Below are 20185 nucleotides of genomic sequence, written 5' to 3'. Positions count from 1 at the left end.
TAAATCAAACTCTGATGGAAAAATATAATGTATTCTTCTGTAAAATGATCATTTGAAATGGAGAAAGTAGCATGTCTGAAGGCATTAGTTTATTCTTAATCACATCTGGAATGCAATCGCTTGGAAAGCTTGCAGTGATATCAGAGCAAGGATATTTTATATATTGTGACAGACTGAACAACCAGCAGGAAGCTGAGCAAAACAGTGTAGAGCCAGTTTTGCCACTGAACCAATGCAAAGTCTATGGGAATAATTCTTTCTTTAAAATAGGAATTCCCAGCCCAAAGTTCTGTTTCCTCTTTAAAGTGAAGAGATGTTTTAATCCTGCTCTTACCTTGTCTGATGTAATGAGAGTACAGAAGATGCTCGGGGAAATGCATCGTTGCTTAGAGAGTTTATAATTTATAGAAGAGAATGTAACAGTTGTGATTCCTCTGTGAAATGCATTTGTGCAACCATCCAACTGGAGAACTAGATGTTTTCTATATACTTATTAGAGCCATTGAAGTTAGGGTTTTAATTTGTAAATTTTACTGATTTCATCAGAGACGAGTAGAATCACCCCAGACCTCGGACTCCGTGAATGTGTATGTGTATGTATATATTTAAATTGTTTCTTAAAAATTCTGAAATCCTTTAAAAGTCATATGTATCTGTGTACTTAAAGATCTCAGATATTAACCAATAATAGCAAAGCTAGTAAACTTTTGAAATGGATTCAGCAAGGAAATAACTTTTAAAATAACCTAATTTAAGTGAGGCAAGTCATTTCAAGTGAAAAATATCATAATGTTAACTCTCTAAAAAATGAGAATAAGAATTTACAACATGAATGGGTTTAATATTGCTTTTTAAAAATGATGTCTGAATATTTGAGTAATTTTAATTATTATGCTTAAAGAAGCATCGATATTTAGAAGATTAATATCAATGCATCATTAACAAAAGGGCATGACAGAGAAAATCAAATGCTAATAAATTTTTTAAAAGCATTAGCAATGAAATCCAAGTTCCCTAAAATTACCTAATGATATAGGTTTATTTCATGAATACCCATTAAAATAATTATGATAGGATTGTACTTCTGAAATTTTTTATTTCATTTATGTTTTAATTTAATCTCACAAGAGCCCTTTTCTTTAAGAATATTGTTTTATTTGATTAACATACGTATGTATGAAAAAGCCCACAACGCTAAACTTTAAGTGGGTTTTACGTATCCTATTCACTGCATATACACCACAGAAATGAGTACAAGAATGTGTATTAGAGTTGTTTCTAAAGTGTAGAACTCTCCAAGTGTGTACAGTATTTTCACAAAGCTAGCTCCTTCAGATGAAGGAAAAAAAAGTTGTAAGCTAGTAGTTTTTCATTAAATTTATCTTAGCTTCTTTTATCAGGCACTGGCCTTTGTTGTAGTGTTCTTGGCATCTTTTCTGTCATGAATAACCTTACACCATTTTCTATCCTATTTAATTATTCTCTCTGTCTTAAAGCATAATCAGCATTAAACCAGCTGTGCAGCCTTGAAGGAATACCATTTCAATAATACATTGACTTTTTTTTTAAAGCACAGGTGGCTATTAATTTTACTTGAAACTCTCCCTCATGACTCTTGTCTGTACAAAGTTTTGGAAGCTGTATGTATGTGCTGTTAAGTAGTACTCCCCTAGAATACTCATTATACCAATGGATTCTCTCAGTGTCTGACACCGTGGCTGGCCAACTATGAACAGCCAGGAAAGACAACTTTTGAGGAGAAAGCATCCTTATTATGATGATGAACTGAATCATGGAAAATCTTTCTAGTAGCACAAGAAACAGACCAATTTCTAGAAAGAAAGAGGGAAATTTTTTTCTGCAAATCCTTTCTACTAGGATATAAGTAGTCTATCCATTAAGAAGACCTGCGTGTGAAGCACCCAGTCCTGAGAGAGAGGCGTGATAATTCATTCAATCAATATAAAGTTAGATTGCTGGCAGAAAAGGCATTAAACACTCCCCAAAGCAGCACATTAATCATGAACATGTGGCATCTAAGTCTGAATCTTGGCCAATGATGAAGCATAGGACTTACAGTAAATGAAGTACATGGGTTTTGGCATGAATTCTAAATATCAGATTTCACCTTGCATGACCCATGCAGCTTTATAGAATTATGAAGTTCTAAAAAATGATTCTATCGTTTTTAGAATCATTCTATCCCAAAGAAGATGTCATAAAATCACTGATTATTAATGCTGGAAAGAACCGGGGTGATTCAATCCAATTCTTTTTTCTTTGAATTTTTGAATTTTATTTTATTTATTTTTTAACACAGCAGGTTCTTATTCTTTAATTAACCAATGAACAAACAAACTAGGGGAGCTCAAGTGAATTACTAATATGCAGACCCTATTTCTTTTTGTAATTTTTTTCTTATCATTATCATCATTACTACTGTTATTTTGAACTTTGGATAAAGTTAGATAATGTCATATATATATGATTTATTGTCACAGTATGGATCTTTATTAGTTAGCATAAATAATATTGCCTTCTGTTTATAACAAAAAAACTCTCAAATCTCTATCCCTTAACACAAAATGGGTTCATTTTTTTCCTTATAAAAAAATCCAAACTTAGATATTGCTTGTCAGGTGACAATATTCATCCTGGTCATTTAGGATCCACGGTTTGTTTAACCTCCTGGATTCACTGTGCAGCCTTGTCTTTTGCTGGATCATCTGTAACAGGCAGTATGTGTGGGGAGAAGAGTGTGGAGGATCATGCAGGGGAATTTTATTAACCAGGCCTATAAATTGGGCATATCCATTGGTCATGTAGCCATACCTGACTGCAAGAGTGGCAGAGTAGAAAATGTAATTTTGCTTTCTGTCTTGGAGTATAGTAGATGTTGTCCTTCAGATTCCCCCTTCAGGACTGAGGTGCTTATTTCTACAGCTGCTTGAAGTACTGGTAGGGGTTAACTTTCAACTAATTCTTTCTCTAAAAATTGCCCTCAGGTGAAGAGATCTGACACAGCTAATTCTTGCCCCATCCTCAGAGGCTGCCACTTCTGAGTGGTCATTGTGGGCTGTAAAGACCTGGCCAGCTTTGCCACAGGCAGGACAACTGTGAAGGGCCCTCTCAGTTCCAGTGTTTCCTATGGGATGACCAAGGCCTTTGTGGTGAATTAACAACAGTTCAACTGCTTCCTTTATAGAATCCTACTTCCTCTACTCCTACGCACCACAAACCCACCTGTAAATCTGCATCTCAGAGTCTGTTTTGGGGGAACTCAATCTCAGACAGGAAAGTAGCAGGAAAAGCAGTCTCTGCATAGCCCCTGACCTTTAATCAACAAATACCTGTTTTACTCTCCCCCCAACATATAGGACACACTAACCTTAAGAGACAAGCCAACATCCTATCTAGTTGTTCCATCCACCTTAAAGCTTTTCTGGTGATACTGTGTTCTCTCCATCAGGTCTGGCCATAATTCTTTCTGGCCTAGACATCAATGAACTAGAAAAAACAGGTTATCTGCCCCTAAAACATCAAATACAAGGTGATGGAGAAGATCCAGAATGACAAAATAAAATATGGAAATTGAAAGACACAGCATCATAGATATATTTCAGTGTTTGATATCCTGCTAGACATGTTTTAAGAAGACTCACATTTGTGGTGGAGGTTGATGAGGAAAATTTCGTCATTAGACTCTGATTTTGATTTTGGGGAGAAACGTCCTCAATCTCTCTAATCGTAGTTCTCCTAGGGCCTTAGCTTCACCGTATATGTAGGGCCTTTCTTGTTATCCTCTGTGACAATATCTTATGTGAATAAAGTATGTCCTGATTGGGGTCTACACGTGCTTGCAGTTTACTTACTGGCAGGGTTTTTTAAGGCTGGAAAAGCCACAGGCATTTTTAGACAACACTCTCAGTTTCTTTTGGCTATATAATTCCTGTGAAAACTTGCTAACCTTCTGATCTATTTGAATCCAATCAGTTCCATGGGTCAATAAGAGCACCCATAGTTCTTTCCCAGACAAAGTTCTTAAATACACTTTACTTATATATTCTTGTTCAGATTCTTTTCCATTATAGGTTATTACAAGACATTAAATGTAGTTCCCTGTGCTATACAGTAGGTCCTTGTTGTTTACCTAATTTATACATAGTATTGTGTATTTGTTAATACCAAACTCTTAATTTATCTCTCCCCCACTCCTGCCATCCCCTTTGGTAGCCATAAGTTTGGTTTCTATGTCTGTGAGTCTATTTCTGTTTTGTAAATAAATTCATTTGTATCATTTTTTAGATTCCACACATAAGTGATATCATATGATACTTGTCTTCGTCTGATTTACTTCACTTAATATGATAATCTCTACATCCATCCATGTTGCCACAAAATGGCATTATTTCATTCCTCCTCGTGGCTGAGTAACATTCCATTGTATATATGTACCACATCTTCTTTATCCATTCATTTGTAGGTGGGCATTTAGGTTGCCTCCTGGCTTGGCTATTGTAAATAGTGCAGCTATGAACACTGGGGTGCACGTATCTTTTCGAATTAGAGTTTTCTCTGGATATATGCCCAGAGTGGGATCCCTGGATCATATGACAACTCTATTTTTAGTTTTTTAAGGAACCTCCATACTACACTTTAGTTTTGAGTTTCCTAGCTGTCTCATTCTCTGTTTTTCTCTCTCAGCTATTTAATTTTTTTTACCTATCTAATTTTCACTGAACTTTGTTCAACTTTTTTTCCCCCATACTTAGCACTTTCTAGAAGAGAGTCTAAAACAGTTGCCTTTCCAATCCTTAATGACTTTTGATCTCTGGACATTCTCCAATTCTTTTTATACTTTGTAACATATCTTTCTAGAAACATTTTGGTAAAGGCAGCCAATAGTAACCAACACACCTTTCTATCCTGCCTTTTTCCAATCACTTTCTCTAGAGCAGCTGTCTCATTATGTATATGACTTACCTTCCAAGTTATGGCAGATAGAACTTTTGTTACAGCTCAACAGAAATCTCTAGGTTTCTGTTTTCTTTTTGTCCATTCCTCAACTATTAAACAAATGCCACACAGTTCAGTTTTTTAATGGCAGCATATCAATTACAGCTAATTTTTTGTATTATTTAGGGTAAATAATTGTTTATGGTAAGTGGGTATTATAACAAACACCTCTGAATTTCATTGTTTTAACATGATACGTTTATTTCTCACTCACACGAAGTACAATGTGGATATTTCCAGTCTTTACACAGTGCTGGACTTGGTCATCTAGGCATTTAGACTCCGTTCATGTTTTGTCTTTGCTATCCTCAGGGCCTCAGAGGCTTCTGATAGCTTGTCTGCCTCTGGCTGGCAGTTAGGGAAAGGGAAGACATGGACATTACTTGGAGGAGTTCTTAATAGGCTACATCTGGAAGTGATGTACTTCAACTCCAAGGACAATCCTTTGGCCACAACTAGGTCAGATAGTCACATCTAAGTGTAAGGGAGGCTAGGAAATGTAGTCTGGTTTCCCCAGCAGGCAGTAGAAACACCTTTCATAAACACAGAATATCTGCTACAGAGTCTTAGTGTCTGTGTATTGTCATCTATGTATTATAAAAAGCATTGTAATAAAAACTCTGTAACAAAGATCATCATGTGTCATCACTGTCATTGACAAATTTCTTGAACACCCAGAGGTAATCATTTTATTCCTCAGCAGCAATATTCTTATACTGTAAAATAAAATATGCAACATATTAGGAAAGTTATATCATGTTAAAAAAATTCTTCTGAGACAACTCTGTAACTTTATCAATTGGTTAAGGACAGGGACAAGCAATGTACTCTATCCAAACAAAATGACTTTTGCAAAAAACTGTTAACTCCTACAGTATATAGATATGCAAAACAAAATTTCACTTTGTTTCCATTCTCCTGAAATTCACCCTATAATTACATTTAATAGTCCCTAAGTAAATACCATGTAAACTAGAGTCATCTTTAAAGGAGAGAAGCAATCACATATTCACACTGTAATGATGGGGTATTTACATGGCAATTACCAAGCCATTATATTGTCTTTCCTTTAATTTAGTCAACTCCATCTCCTAATCTTGTTCAGGCAAAATGGTTGAGCTAGATAACTTTTAACTACCAAAGTATATATTTCTTAAAGCAGTTGTCCTTGGCATTTTTGTAATTATTCAGTTGGTTGTTTTCCTTATTTGAATAATTTGGGAAAAGAACATTTTAGACATCCTTATTTTAATAATTTGGGAAAAGAACATTTTAGACATCCATTAAGCAATTATGCAAATCTATCAAACTGGTCGTTTAAAAAATATCCTGATCATAATAATTATTCACCTTCACTATTGAAAATTAAATATTAAATTATATATAAAGAATATAAGAGAAAATTCCAAAATACAAACTTGTATAAAAGTAAAGATTAAATTATAAAAAATCCTTTCAGTTACGTGTATTAGTGACATATTGCTTTTAAACTAAATTTTTAATTGAAATATGTGTATACAAAAATGTACAGTTTATAATTTTATAACTTGAGTAATTTCCATAAATTGAACTTACCCCTGTACTATTTCCTCACATCATGAATAGAGCATTACGAACATCACAGAAACCCTTTTCATGTCCTATTCCAATCATCATCCTAAAGTTAACTTCTATCCTGATTCTATTGCTATAGATTAGTTCTACCTATTTTAAAATTGTAGAAAGTTAGAATTATACAAACTGTAATATAGTGGATTCTGGGTTGTGCTATCCAAATCTCCCTCCTAGACTAAAGTTTTTACTCTCATGGCTCTCAAGAATATCTGCTGCTGACAGTTCACATATGTGTTCCTCTCAGAGAATTGTCCTTAGAGGAAAGAAGCTGCATCACCCAAGATTATACATTCTCCAGGAAGGCAACATACATCTAATATCACATGGGGTACAATAACCAAGCCCCCTTACCTCAATTTGGGACCAATATAAAAGGCCATCTCAGCTCCAGAGTTCTCAGTGGAATCATCACAGATTTCTGTTGCAACATATTGCAGTAGAACATCTTCCTATACTCAGACTAATTTCTCTCAATCCCTTCAAATATTGTTTCTGAGATCATCCTCCAAGAAACTTCTTTCTCTACCTCAGAGACCATTCCAGAGAACACATCTAAGAGAGTTGGTAAAGGGAGTGTTTCCAAGAAGAAGTCTCTAAATTGAGTTTTTGAAACTGAATTATCTGCTGTCAGGCTGACAGTGAGAGCCATTATTGAAAGTAGGTGGAATGCTGATAACTCCTGGTGTACACTGGTAGTGTAATTAATTGTCAAAACTCCCATCAGTGGTGAATGGGATAGGATAGAATGCACTAGTCATTCAGTGCCTGGTGTGTTAGACAAGTATGGGAGAAGGACTAATTTAGAGTACTGTGGAATCAAACTGCTATTGCTGGGTAATCTCATGGCATTGAAGACAGACAATGAAAGTCTGAGTTTGATTAATCACCAATTAAGCCTAAAATTGAAAGCCAGAGGGCCTCTTTGGCAGCTTGGAGACTCATCTCTTGCAGTTGGATGCAGAAAGAGTTGAGGTTGAGGCAAAAGCCTAATAGAAAAGGAAGCAGAACTCCAGATACGGTGAATTCTCAACCCATGTAGATCTCATAATCCAAGGTTAGGGCCCTTTATTGGGAAGAATAGGGACCATGATATTTTGGCATGAAAACATCTGGGTCAGTTTACTTGAGAACTTTGAAATGCTGAATCTCCATTATTCTTTGGGTCTTATCACATTTAATACCATATCAGCTTGTCCAGATGTGGGGCACATAAGGGAAGAAGGAGGAGTGAGGCTTAAAAGTTGTAAGCAAATGGCAAAAAAATGAATCAGGGTCCTCATTAAAAATATTGAACTTATTTATTATTGATTATTTGTTATTTTTAATGCCCATGTTAGATAGGAATAATTGGAGCATCTGTAGGTCGTTAGTTGATTTTATAGTCCAAGACTTGCTTGAAACCTTTGTATAATTTGATCAATGTCAGTTTTGCCCAGTCTTCAAGTTTTCCCCTGACCCTGTGGTATTTTCAAGGGTTGCTTTCCGAACTCATATTTTTGTCACTTCAGAATGGTGAAACTGCTAAAAATCCACTGGTTTTCATTTTATTTATATTTAAATTTTGATATTTAGAATATTAAATTCTAAATATAGAAAGATCCTCTGGTTGGTCTTTGTATACTTAGAATTTGGAATATGCCTTATGGAAAAAGCACCAAAATAAAAGACTCATGCTTCTGTGCCTCTCTTCTCTTTGGGATCTTGACCCATATGTATCAGATGCTTCTGTAGCCCAGAACTCCATTTTCTGCTTTCCAAGTCTTATAAGGCTACAAAAGACTCTGCGGGTTCATTTTTTCCTCAACAGTAGCCTTCTGCTTAGATTTGCCAAAAACAGGCCACTGGCCTTGAGGCAAGATTGACTTATGTCTGTTTGATTTCCTTTTTTTTCGAGATCTTAGCACTTTAAATCTTTGCTTTCTCAGCAGGGCTCCAAGAGTTTTTTTCTATCTTTATATCTATGTATATCAAATATCAATTTGATTGTTTCAGTGGGAGTATTGCACTTCTACAAGTTGTTCATTTTAACTAGAAAAGAAAGTCTCTCATTGACGTTTTGAAATTAAAATTCCACATTTTCTGTTTAAGCCTAGATACAGAGAGAAACATGAAGACAAATATTGTGTCTAAAAAATAAATGAGTGAGGTCAAATGCAGTTTATATAAAAAGCTATATTAAGTTTGGGCAGTTGTGAATTTTAAGTCAGTGCATCCTTTCTCTATTTCTCTATTTGATATTGTACTTCTACCCATTTTGTAAATAAATTTCTTTTTCCTAACCAACTAAATGATTTTTAGATAATGTCATGATGATTCTGTTGGTTGGGTTCAGGTCCAAACTTTTTCAATCCAAGTCTTTATGTTTTAGCATTATCTCCAGTCAGATGCATGTTTAGAGTATTTTTACACCGTATTTTATTATCCTGAAAGTTAGTGAATACATCACCTAATGTAAAAAATGAGTGTTTGGGAACACTGTAACTTATTTTTTTAAACCATTTAGTAAAAAATTTTGCAAGTAGAATCATATTATATCTAAACTTGAAATATATTGTACATTTATAACTCTAACAGACTGCATTTTCTACCTATAGAATCGTATCACCTACTTTTTAAAAAAACTTTCAATTCATATATAATTTTTTGTGTGTTCCCTTAGAGAATGTTTGATCTTGTTAAGTAGAATCAATTATCAATTACAGCAGAAAACCAAATGTTTTATTGTGATATTTTTTATATTGAAAATCAATGTCACAATATAGCACTAACTTATGGAATGTAGATACATTTTGTGTGCTTCATGGGTCTTTTGAGGTAAAAACATCCCTAAAATTATTGGATGTTTTAGACCTCACAGCTTTTTTGTTCAAGACACATCAATATATTTATTATCTTAAGGTCTTAAATATGTACGATATTTAAATTTGGTGAACTTACAGCACATATACGTTAAAGATTAGAAAACCTTAGTAAGAGCAGTGAATGAGATTCTAAGGACTTGATAGAAGGTATTTTGTTTTAATTTTTGTGTTTTCTCTTCAGTTATTTTTATTTATTTAATTCTCATTTTATTTTATTTTATTTTTGCTATTGAAATTAAAGCACAGGTGTTTTGTTCCTGTTGTTACACCTAGAAAATTAAGCTTTGCTTTTAGGCCTTGAAAATAAAGCAGGAATAAAGTAAATTTAAAAGCTGCAGGGTACCATTAGAAATAAACAGAGGAATGTTAAATGTTGATTAAAGATCAAAGAATAGTAGCAGAATTAATTATGTGGAAGCTGTGAAATCACTTATAAACTACATAAAGCCAAGCCAAGGGAATTGGAAACTTATTACTAATGAATTCTTATAATGCATTAATAAAACAGACAAGGCACATCTTAATATTTTGGTGGAAATTTGGCTGTAGTATCCAAATTCATTTCTGAAAGGTATATGATTCAATTGATTAAACCCTAAAAAACTGGCTTTAGAACATGCACATACAAATGGAAGATGTTGCAATACAAGTGTAAGTGCTACTGAGTTACTAAATCTGGGATTGTGAGGGGGTTTAAATGATATGAATGTAACAGCATAGTTATAATGAAGTGTGCCAATTCCAACAACTCTATGGGGAAAGTAGAGTAAATCAAACCTAACCACCAATTTTTGCAGAGCGAATCATATAGAACAAAATGAGAGGCACTTAAAAATAATTTAGAGACAACGTGATACCACACATTTAGAGGCTTAACAGCTCCTTTCATTCTATATGTTTAAAAATCTTAAGTATTTATAAATTATGCTTTCTGTTGTGTGATTTAATTTATACAATGACAAAAATTATGTATATAATTAGCTAGTTTCTGATTCCTGGATTTTACTCTGATGAAGAGATTGTAAATGGTTATACTTCATATTTATTATTCATTAATTTTTTATTTTAGAAATATTCTACACATTTCATAGAATCTAAAGCTTGCCTCTTCTGGAATAAAAGGTTTTATACCTTGTTGTTTAATGGCAGCACTTTTGTCCTATAGCTGGACATCAGCAAATTTTGTAGAAACAGATTTTTAAGACTTGCTTTTACTTAGTAAATATATTTGAATGCATATGTAAAAATTTCATCCGAAGTTCTAAGGGCTCAGAAACAATAATGATAAAAATATTATTGAAAAGTGTAAATATGCAATTAATATTTTGAAAAATACTCAACAATAATAATAATGACCATCATTTAACAATACGCTAAAAGGTTCACAAAAGGATAATGTGTATTAGTAGTCCCAGGTTTTGCTGACTGCTAGAAACATCAACAGATCAGAAGTTTTCACTTACAGAACACCTTATGGATTGAATCTACTGCAAGCCTCATGGAATCAAAGCATATCTAGATGTCCAGTATTAAAACTCTGATTTAGGGGAGGATATTGAGATGGTGGCATGGGAAGCAGTTTCCTCTTCCCTTCAGTTGTGAGAACTATAAAGTGAATACTGTGGAGTTGTCTACCAGCACATACATTAGAGCAAAATGGAGGTGGTTATTTGGGAAAATAATAAAGTATGAGTTTGTACATCCTGAAATGGAAAATCAGTGTCAAGTGACATTTATACTGACTACACAGAAGCAGCCAATAATCAGGGAAGCTGCCAGGCACCATATTAGAAAGATGACATATGGAAATTATGTTTCTTGGTTTGATGGAATATGTACACATAGCACTTAAATTCATCATACTTTTCTTATGGTACGTGCAGGGATGGGTAATAAAACTCTCCCTCTGTCTCTCTTCCCTTTTTTTCTGTGAGGATGAGGCGTTTAAATTCTTTTATTCAATAAACAGTCATTGATCCAGTCCATGAAGATCTTGTTCTAGGTTTTGAGTTTCAGTGGTGAAAAAATAGTAAAAGTCCCTGCTGTTATGGACATTGCAATCTAGTATGGAGAAAGGTAATAAACACATAAAAATAAATGCATGAAATACATTTAGATAGTGATAAGTGCTACCAGGAAATAAAACAGGGGGATGTGATAATGTCAGAATATCCTCAATAAGTAGGCATATCTATTAGGAATGGTTACAACATAGCAGCATACTTTCCCCAGGAAGTGAAGAGAGACAGAGACAGAAGTAGAGAGGCCTCAGTGTCTTTCATAACAATCTCAATGGTACTGTTTCATCATCTCTGCCATATCCTATTGTTCACATAGACCAACCCTTTTACAGTCAAATGTATAAATGCCAGCAGGCAGGGATTGCTAGGGGACATTTGGGAACTGGCTGCCACATACAGTAGAGGTCAAGGAAAATGGAAAGTGCAAAAAGGATGTGGGGATCTTTTTTTTTTTTTTTGGCTGCTCATGGGATTTCTCTAGTTGCAGCGAGCGGGGGCTACTCTTTGTTGCGGTGTGCGGGCTTCTCATTGAGGCGGGTTCTCTTGTTGTGGAGCATGGGCTCTAGGCGCATGAGCTTCCGTAGTTGTGGTGCATGGGCTCAGTAGTTGCGGCTCACGGGCTCTAGAGCATAGGCTCAGTAGTTGTGGCACACGGGCTTAGTTGTTCCGCGGCATGTGGGATTTTCCTGACCAGGGATCAAAACTGTGTCCCCTGCATTGGCAGGCAGAGTCTCAACCACTGTGCCACCAGGAAAGTCCAGCATGTGGGAATCTTTTGATAATTTATTTTTATTTCTGAAATGTGGTTATGTCAGAAGCAAGACTAAATTAAGAGAGAATATATGTGTGATCAAGAAATGGAAACAATGTCTATAAACTGAAAACTTGACTGAAAAGGAACAGGGAAGCATATGGTAATTGCAAGGTAAAGAGAAAGAAAATCTGAAAATCTGAAACTGCAAACAAAAAGTCATTGGAAAGCAAGAGATTAAAAAGGTTTCTGAGAATGAAAAATGAGGGAGCTATAGGTGTGGAGAGAACACAGAGGTAAAACATTTAGGCATGGATGGAAAGGTAGGTACTACTCCCTGTGTGAATGTAAGGATTATTAAAGGATAGGCACAAAGACTAAGATGTTTCAGTATGGAAAAACAGATTGATGCAAGAATTTATACACTGTGATCTTCAAGTGAAATAAGGGCTCTCAGAGTAAGAACCTTCTAAACCTGCATTCCAGACTTAATAACAACAACACTTTTCCCCCCAAGACTACCAACAGTCTCAACTTCATGTTTATCCTTAAAGTCTGACTAGTCTAAGCATTGAATAAAACAAGTCATCCGTTTTCACCTTTAATACTGAATATTTTAACGTTGCTTGACATTGCTGACATTGCTAGAGAAAAGTGCACAACCTTGAAACTGAAGCCATAAATCCATACTTTCCAGACATACCTGGGTTCTAAGCACAGTCATAAAGATCTTTGTAGTGCCATAGGTTCTTTGTAAAACCCATTGACACCATTTTTAAGTCTACAGAAACACTGCCTCCCTCCTGTAAAGGCAATATTCATACCTCATATTTTAGAGATTAAAAATAATGTCAGAAAAAAAGAAAAACACACTTCCATCCCCTTTACTTCCTAATCATACCTATTCTACTTTTTCATTCTGTCATAGAGACTGTACTATCTCTCATTTTTCAAAACTCATATCTCTTCTTTCCTTCTGCCTCCTACAAATCTTTTTCAGGAAATTTACACCCCTAACTACTTACATTATTCCATTGTTCATTCATATTCATTCATTCATTCTCATCCCCCCTCTCTCTCTCCCTCTCCTCCCTCCATGCCTCTCTCTCCTTTCCCCCTGTTGCTCTCCTTCCTTCCTTTTCTCTTTGATCCTTGTTCTCTGTCTTCCCTCTGTCTTTGTCCCAGTTCTTGTGTACAAGCATTCTTTCATAATGAAAACAACCAATCAACCAAGAAAAAGCCTATCAAAATCCATTTCCTTACAAAATGCATCCTTCCTTTACCACAACATCATCTTGAAATAATGTTCTGTACTTATTTTCTCAACCTTCTCATATTACTCAGTGGCACACATTTCTTAAGACACTAGTGTCTGGCCATTACACAAACAATTTTACCCAGTCCCTTTTAAATTATATTCAAGATCAACTTATGGTTTTTAGCTTTTTATAAAATTATACTTATTGATTTATATAAAATATTTAGCATATCTTACCTCTCTACAGTTTTTGACAGTATTATCCATATGCTGAGTTTTACAACATGTTCTCCCTTGGCTTCTGCAATTCATTTCTTCTGGTAGCGGCTGATTCTCCTGCTACATTTCTTATGTCCCTGCCTTTGCAGGTCATCCTCGTGTACCCACACATTAAATGATGGACTTCCTAGCCGTTTTTAATTTGATTACTTTTTATTTTTACTTAAACTGTTACTCAACAAATCTTTAATGGCATATTATTAACTCTAATAATTTTATTTTTTATTTCAAAACTGGGCACTCTTGAATCAGTATCTCTTTCTCTAAACTATACTGAATTTCAGAATGACATTATTGAAAGTTCACACAAACATTTTCATATAGAATTCCCATTTAGAATTATTTTAATTCAAACTTTTATTGAGTTCATATTTACCCTTCCAAGATATAATGTAATAAAAGTAAATTCTCTTGTCAACAAGCTCCACTTATTCTCTTCTTCTTTTTTCTTATCATAGTCCGACTTCATTGACATTTTTTTAGTTGTTTTCTCAAATCTATTAGTTAACTTGCTCTTGAATAGATTCCCCCCCTGTACTACACTGCCACTGTTTAAATCATCACTGATTAGCCTTTACTTGAACTAATCCAAGAGAATTATCAGATCTCTTTACCAATAATCTCTCTCCACACAGGCTTACCATGTACTGTATGGCCAGATTTCTTCTTAAAAGAAAACAACAACAACAAAAAAAACTAGAGGTGTATATACCAACCAGGTTTAACTTATATGATTATCTGTGCCATAAAAGGTAGTATAAATTCTTTAGCTTGATCAAGAGACCCTACATAATCTCTCTCCTAACTTACTCCCATGCTTCACACACCCTGCCCTCTTTTATATCTTGTGATCATCAAAAATGTTTCTGAGATATAAAAAGCTATTTAATGACTCAGTGTTTCTGGTCTTTCTTACTGAATGCTCTTCTTGATTTCACTTTCAACTTGGAAAAGTTTTGCATGTCCAAAATTCTTATTGAAATGTTTTTCCTTCTGTTATTTCCCAAAACATATTAAGTTTTTATATTCTTTACAACAATTGCGTTTTATTCTTCTTGTCTCCTGAGAAACCTGATTGAAAATCAAGATATGCTTCCTGAATGATTTAGATTGGGCATGTCAGCAGAACTAGTGGGATAAATTTTGCAGGAAGTTTATATGAGGACTGGTATGAGGACCTTGGACCTTGTGAAATGTAAATTTATTTGAGAGGAAAGAGTTCCACACATTTAGAGTACTACACTGTATCTTTTTCAAATCGCACGTTAACTTCAGACCATTGCTATGAGTTAAGGATCTGTGCTGCAGAAAACAAAGATGACCTGTCTGTTTGGAACATTCTTTAGTTACATCTGTCCTCCAGTTCTGTATTTTGGAAGTATGTTCCTTATTGCCTCCAGTTTATTTCCCAATTTCCTTTATCACTTATCCTTAGGCAAATTGTTTCTCTTGACAGTCTTTGCTTATCTAAATATTATTAATAATAAAGGCAGCACAGCATGAAGTGCATCCATTGATAGGTTAGTAGACAAGAGAAATATAATGAATAAAAGTTAGGTAAATGGTAAAAATAAGACACATGGAACTTTTATATAATAAAACAATCAGATAAATACTACTCTCTATCATAAAACAGAGAGTATGACTCTTAAGAAAATAAAGGCAATAGGCAATGAAAAATATTTGATAACCGAGAAGAGAGAATATATTAAGAAGTAATAAATGTTTTCACTTTTGTAAAGGATACCTAAATTTTAAATAAAGATATAAAATAAGTGAAACAAATTAAAAGCAATAAGGATTAGAAAGGATACATCTTAAAAGTGAGTTAAGGAAATGTCACTTTTGAAAAATCATGTTAATTTGCAGTAGATAATGAATGAATGAATGAAACCCAAGAGATGGTAATATATAAAGATGTTAGGCAAAGGTGATACAACTTAAGACATAAGTGAAGCTCCTGAAAATTATTAACACTACAAAAGAGTAGTTATAGTCATTAGATTAAAATTTGAATCTCCAGATCAAATGGCATACTGATGAAAGAGGAATTGATAGAGGGCTGTAAATATTTACTATATCCTTATATAGTATTAAAGTAGTAGAGTGAAATAATGTATTCTATGGAAATTTGGGGTGGGCAGGGAGGCCTCTGCTTTCAGTTATCACCAAGATAAAGTTTTATGGGTATTCAGGTGAAGACACATTACAAAAAATATAGGAAAAAATCTGTTTGTCTCAGTACTTTGCACTAAAACATTCAGCATAAGATGACTGAGGAGCATTGTCTTACAAATCTTAAGAGAGAATAAGCATAAACCAAGATTTTTTTTTTGGCCTCACCAAGTTCTCATTCAAATATAAAGACAAAAAAATCTCAAACACATAATGTGCTTGGACATGACAGCATCCAAGCACTCCTGACAAAAATTGAAATTTTTAAAATTCAGCCAAGTGATGTAATATAAATTAAAATAAATCAGGGATGATAAAACTATGGTATGAAAGGACTTTCAGTAAGCATCGAATACATTTAAATATATAACAGAATGGAGTATGATATGTCCTATCAATGGGAAACTAGTTAAATAAAATATGGCAAAATGAAATATTATGCAGCCTTTACAACAGTAAAATAAATTTTTTCTCACCAGTATGGAAAGATATGTAGGATGAATTGCTAAGCAAAATTTCCTCTTTCTATAACCTATGAGTGTGGGTGTTTGAAATTCCACCATATGTAAATGATCTTTATAAGCATTTGTATTAAAGTGACATAATCTACTCACTGAAACAGAAAGTGGATAAGGAACAAAGCAGAACAGAGCTTTATGATTTTCTGTGTAAATGACCAAAGGTAGGTACTTGAGATCAACAGAAGGGTGATTCTCTACATGGTCATTCAGAGAGGCAGGCTATCGCAGTCTTTACCTTCCTCGATGTATATTCTCCATGGTCAGCGTAAGCATTTCTACCCTAACCTGGAAGAAGAAAAATAGCAAAGAGGACACCAAATGGTTTTACGGTCTGTGGCCTGAAAGTGACACACAACACTTCCAGTACCATTTCTTGATAGTAATCAGTCATATGGCTACACATACCTGTAACAGAGGCTGAAATGTATGTGCAAGAAGTGGAGAACACAGCAGAATATGTCAGTTTCTTCCATAGCACTCAGAATAAGTAAATGAGGAAATAGCTTGAGGATTAAAATGTTGAGATATTGAAATCTGATCAAAATATGTTTATCAGCTTTCCTTTTTAAGGTTAGAGGGGAAGAGAATATTAAGGCCTAAAGATGCATGAGGAGTGCTGTTCCGGGAGATGTGACAGAACACATGAGAAGGAAAAGTTGAATAGAGAGTTCAATTAAAATTTTACCTATTCTGGGTTTTGCTGATGCTGTTGCTGCCACCGGGAGACATACCAGCCTTAGTCAACCTCACCGTACTTTTTCTGCATCGCCATCAACAATGAGTCCCTGGACAGTGTCCCCTTTGAGCTATGTGAAGACAAAATTCCAAAGACAGCAGAAACTTTTGTGCTCTTAGCACTGGGAAGAAAGGTTATCAGGATTCCTGCTTTCACAGAATTATTCTGGGGTCTATGTGCCCGGGTGGAGACTTCCTATGCCTTAATGGCACTGGCGGCAAGTCCATCTATGGGGAAAAGTTTGATGAGGAGAGCTTCATCTTGAAGCACACGGGTCCTGGTATCTTGCCCATGGCAAATTCTGGGCCCAACACAAACAGTTCCAACTTTTTATTTGCATTGCCAAGACTGAGGGGTTGGTCTTTGTCAAGGTAAAAGAGTTTATAAATGATTTAGAAGCCATGGAGCACTTTGGGTCCAGGAATGGCAAGACCAGCAAGATCACCATTGCCCACTGTGAACAACTGTAATAAATTTAACTTAGGTTTTATCTCAATCACGAGACCACTTCTCTTGTAGTTCAGGAGAATACCCCTCCACCTCCATCTGCTCTGATTATCCTATAACTTTTGTGCTCTTGCTACTGTTCCTTGGGTTCCATATTTTCTTTATTCCCCTTCAAGTCTAGCTAGGTTGAAGAGTTAAGTTTATGATTATAAAATAAAAACTAAACAGCAATTTAAAAAATCTTACCTATTCTACAATTTTATCCAAATCTGATCAAAGAATAAAAGTATCTTTCAAATACCTTGTACCATTTAATATACGCAGCTTTGTGAATGAGCTCAATCATTTGACTCTATGAGGAAGGGAGTTGCTTGATCCTTTGCATAGTACAAACAAAAATTCTGAAATAAAGACATTGAAATTTATCCAAATCTGTGTTGATATTCAAATGCTAAAACTCTTTTTATTTACACTTGATTTTCCTCTTGTGAATGGGTTTTTCAAGTACTGTGTTTAAATATCAGGTCTGATCCCTCAGTAAACTGGAACTTATCCTGTAGGGAAATAATTCTTTCTCTTCAGCTCTCCTTATGGTAAGGTATTGTCATTGCAGTCAGTATACTTGATGCTTAAAGTCCTCATTTCCTTACTCCTTCCTTTGTCAATTATTTTACATATCCATGAAACTAAAATTGTTGAATAAGATAGTTTTGGTCCCTATATGTTTAAATATAAGAAACCTTTTCTGAAAAATATGGTTTAAGGTACATCACCAACTTGAGATTTAACAAAAACATTAATGCATTTTACATTTTATCATGTTTATTACTGTCTAGCACCTTATTTACAATAAAAAATAATGAGTTGTGGAGATATCTATTAAGGGATTTCATGAGAAATGACTTCATTTTCACTATGAGACTAAATGTAGGCAGCAGCACAGTATTGTTCAGGATAAATGACTGTTTGATAGGCTGATTATACCAGGAGAAATAACCTTCTCTGTAGTGCACAAAGATTCTCAGGCTCAGAAATCCAGCCAAGTACAAGTAGGAATATCCCTGAGAGACCTTTTCTGGCAGTGGATGAGAGCTTTTTCCTTTAGGACGTTCAGAGGTCAGTGCTTACAATTTCACCAGTAACCAATGTCTATTTAAAATGTCTCTTGTTAGCGAAATGATGGTGATATAGATTCTCCTCAAATTTAATTCCACAAGATAGGAAGCGCTGTCAAGAACAAGTAAAAAAGAATAAGGCAAATGTACATGACAGTGTAAAAGTGAGCACAAGTTCTTCTACTATATACTTATAAAGGCTTCACAAATAAAAATGTATATGGTAGTCAAGTAGAAATCAGACCACGGAGCTTAAAACTAAAAATATTCTGTGTGCTGAGAATCATCTGTGCCCTTTCATTTCTAGAAGTTGTCATCCATGTGGCATAACTTTGAAGGATTATTTTTCAAGCCTCTCTCTTTGTTCTCTTAATTTCAGACTTTGGGATACTGATGGGTAGAACTGGTGATGAATAAGAGAATGCATATAGTGCAAACTTAGGGACAATAAACTTTTATATAATAATAATGATATTGAAAAATTTTACTCTTCCCAAGATTCACATGTACATATAATCCTGCATCATTTTTAGAGTCACTTAGCTTACTTTTACGCCTTGGGGAACTCCGGAATAAACAGGACATTTTTTCTGAAACTTATTAGAAGATGTTTATGTGCATTTTGGGAGCTAAAGATCAGGGAGAGGGCTAGGTAAGGAGTTAAGTGAATTTGGAACTGTTTTTAAATCACTCTAGATATAGTAGTGAATTCAAAGGTTATACTGCAGAAAATTTAGACAGTCTGTTCAGGAAATGTGAAAAGGCTGTTTTAGTTGAGGACTCCATTTTTCTTACTGCTACACAGGTGACATATGCATTATTTATACATAAAATACAGAGTTACCTTTTAATTTTTAAGTGAATCACAACTGGAAAAATTTTAATGAATAAAAATATGTGTGCATGTGGCAGAGTCTCTAAAATCATTAATAAAAGTCATTTTGAATTGAATGTAGTTATCTGCTGTACTTGATAGAACAGCAATTTCTTAAGCATCAGTCCTCAAATCCATATTTCCTTCAACTCTGGAATCATTACAAATGAGACATTTTACTTTGTCTTCATCCTGCTTCCACACTGAGAACTGAATGAACATTTGCCAAGTAGCAGCAGAATATTATTTTTTTAACACACATATCCTTATATTTCTCTATGATAGTTCATAATCTTTTACCGAGTTTACTGGTCACAGTTATAAAACCCGTCTTCAGTTGTACATTCTCTTTCTCTCCCTTGTTCTCGTGTTTACTCTTTACTGGCATTGCTCTATGCTTTCCAAATCCAAATGAATCTATTTAAAATACTTGGGCCAGGCACATTTTCAAGCTGTTGATTCTCTCTGTATTCTTCTTGTAGAACAAGCAACATAGACATATTGTCCATCTATACAA

At 34.6% G+C, this 20185-nt stretch overlaps 1 pseudogene across 1 annotated transcript; it reads left to right on the top strand.

The window, feature by feature from the left end:
- The first annotated feature begins 17406 nt into the window (after positions 1–17406).
- LOC309962314 (peptidyl-prolyl cis-trans isomerase A-like) lies at positions 17407–17702 on the top strand (annotated as a pseudogene). The gene has a single exon. The product of its transcript is annotated as a peptidyl-prolyl cis-trans isomerase A-like (transcript).
- The last annotated feature ends 2483 nt before the right edge of the window (positions 17703–20185 follow it).

The sequence above is a fragment of the Leucopleurus acutus genome (genome assembly GCF_964270905.1).
Source record: "Leucopleurus acutus genome assembly, chromosome: 1".
Classification (NCBI taxonomy): Eukaryota; Metazoa; Chordata; class Mammalia; order Artiodactyla; family Delphinidae; genus Leucopleurus; species Leucopleurus acutus.
Note: the sequence above shows the minus strand (reverse complement) of the source record. Positions and strands in the feature narration are given on the sequence as shown.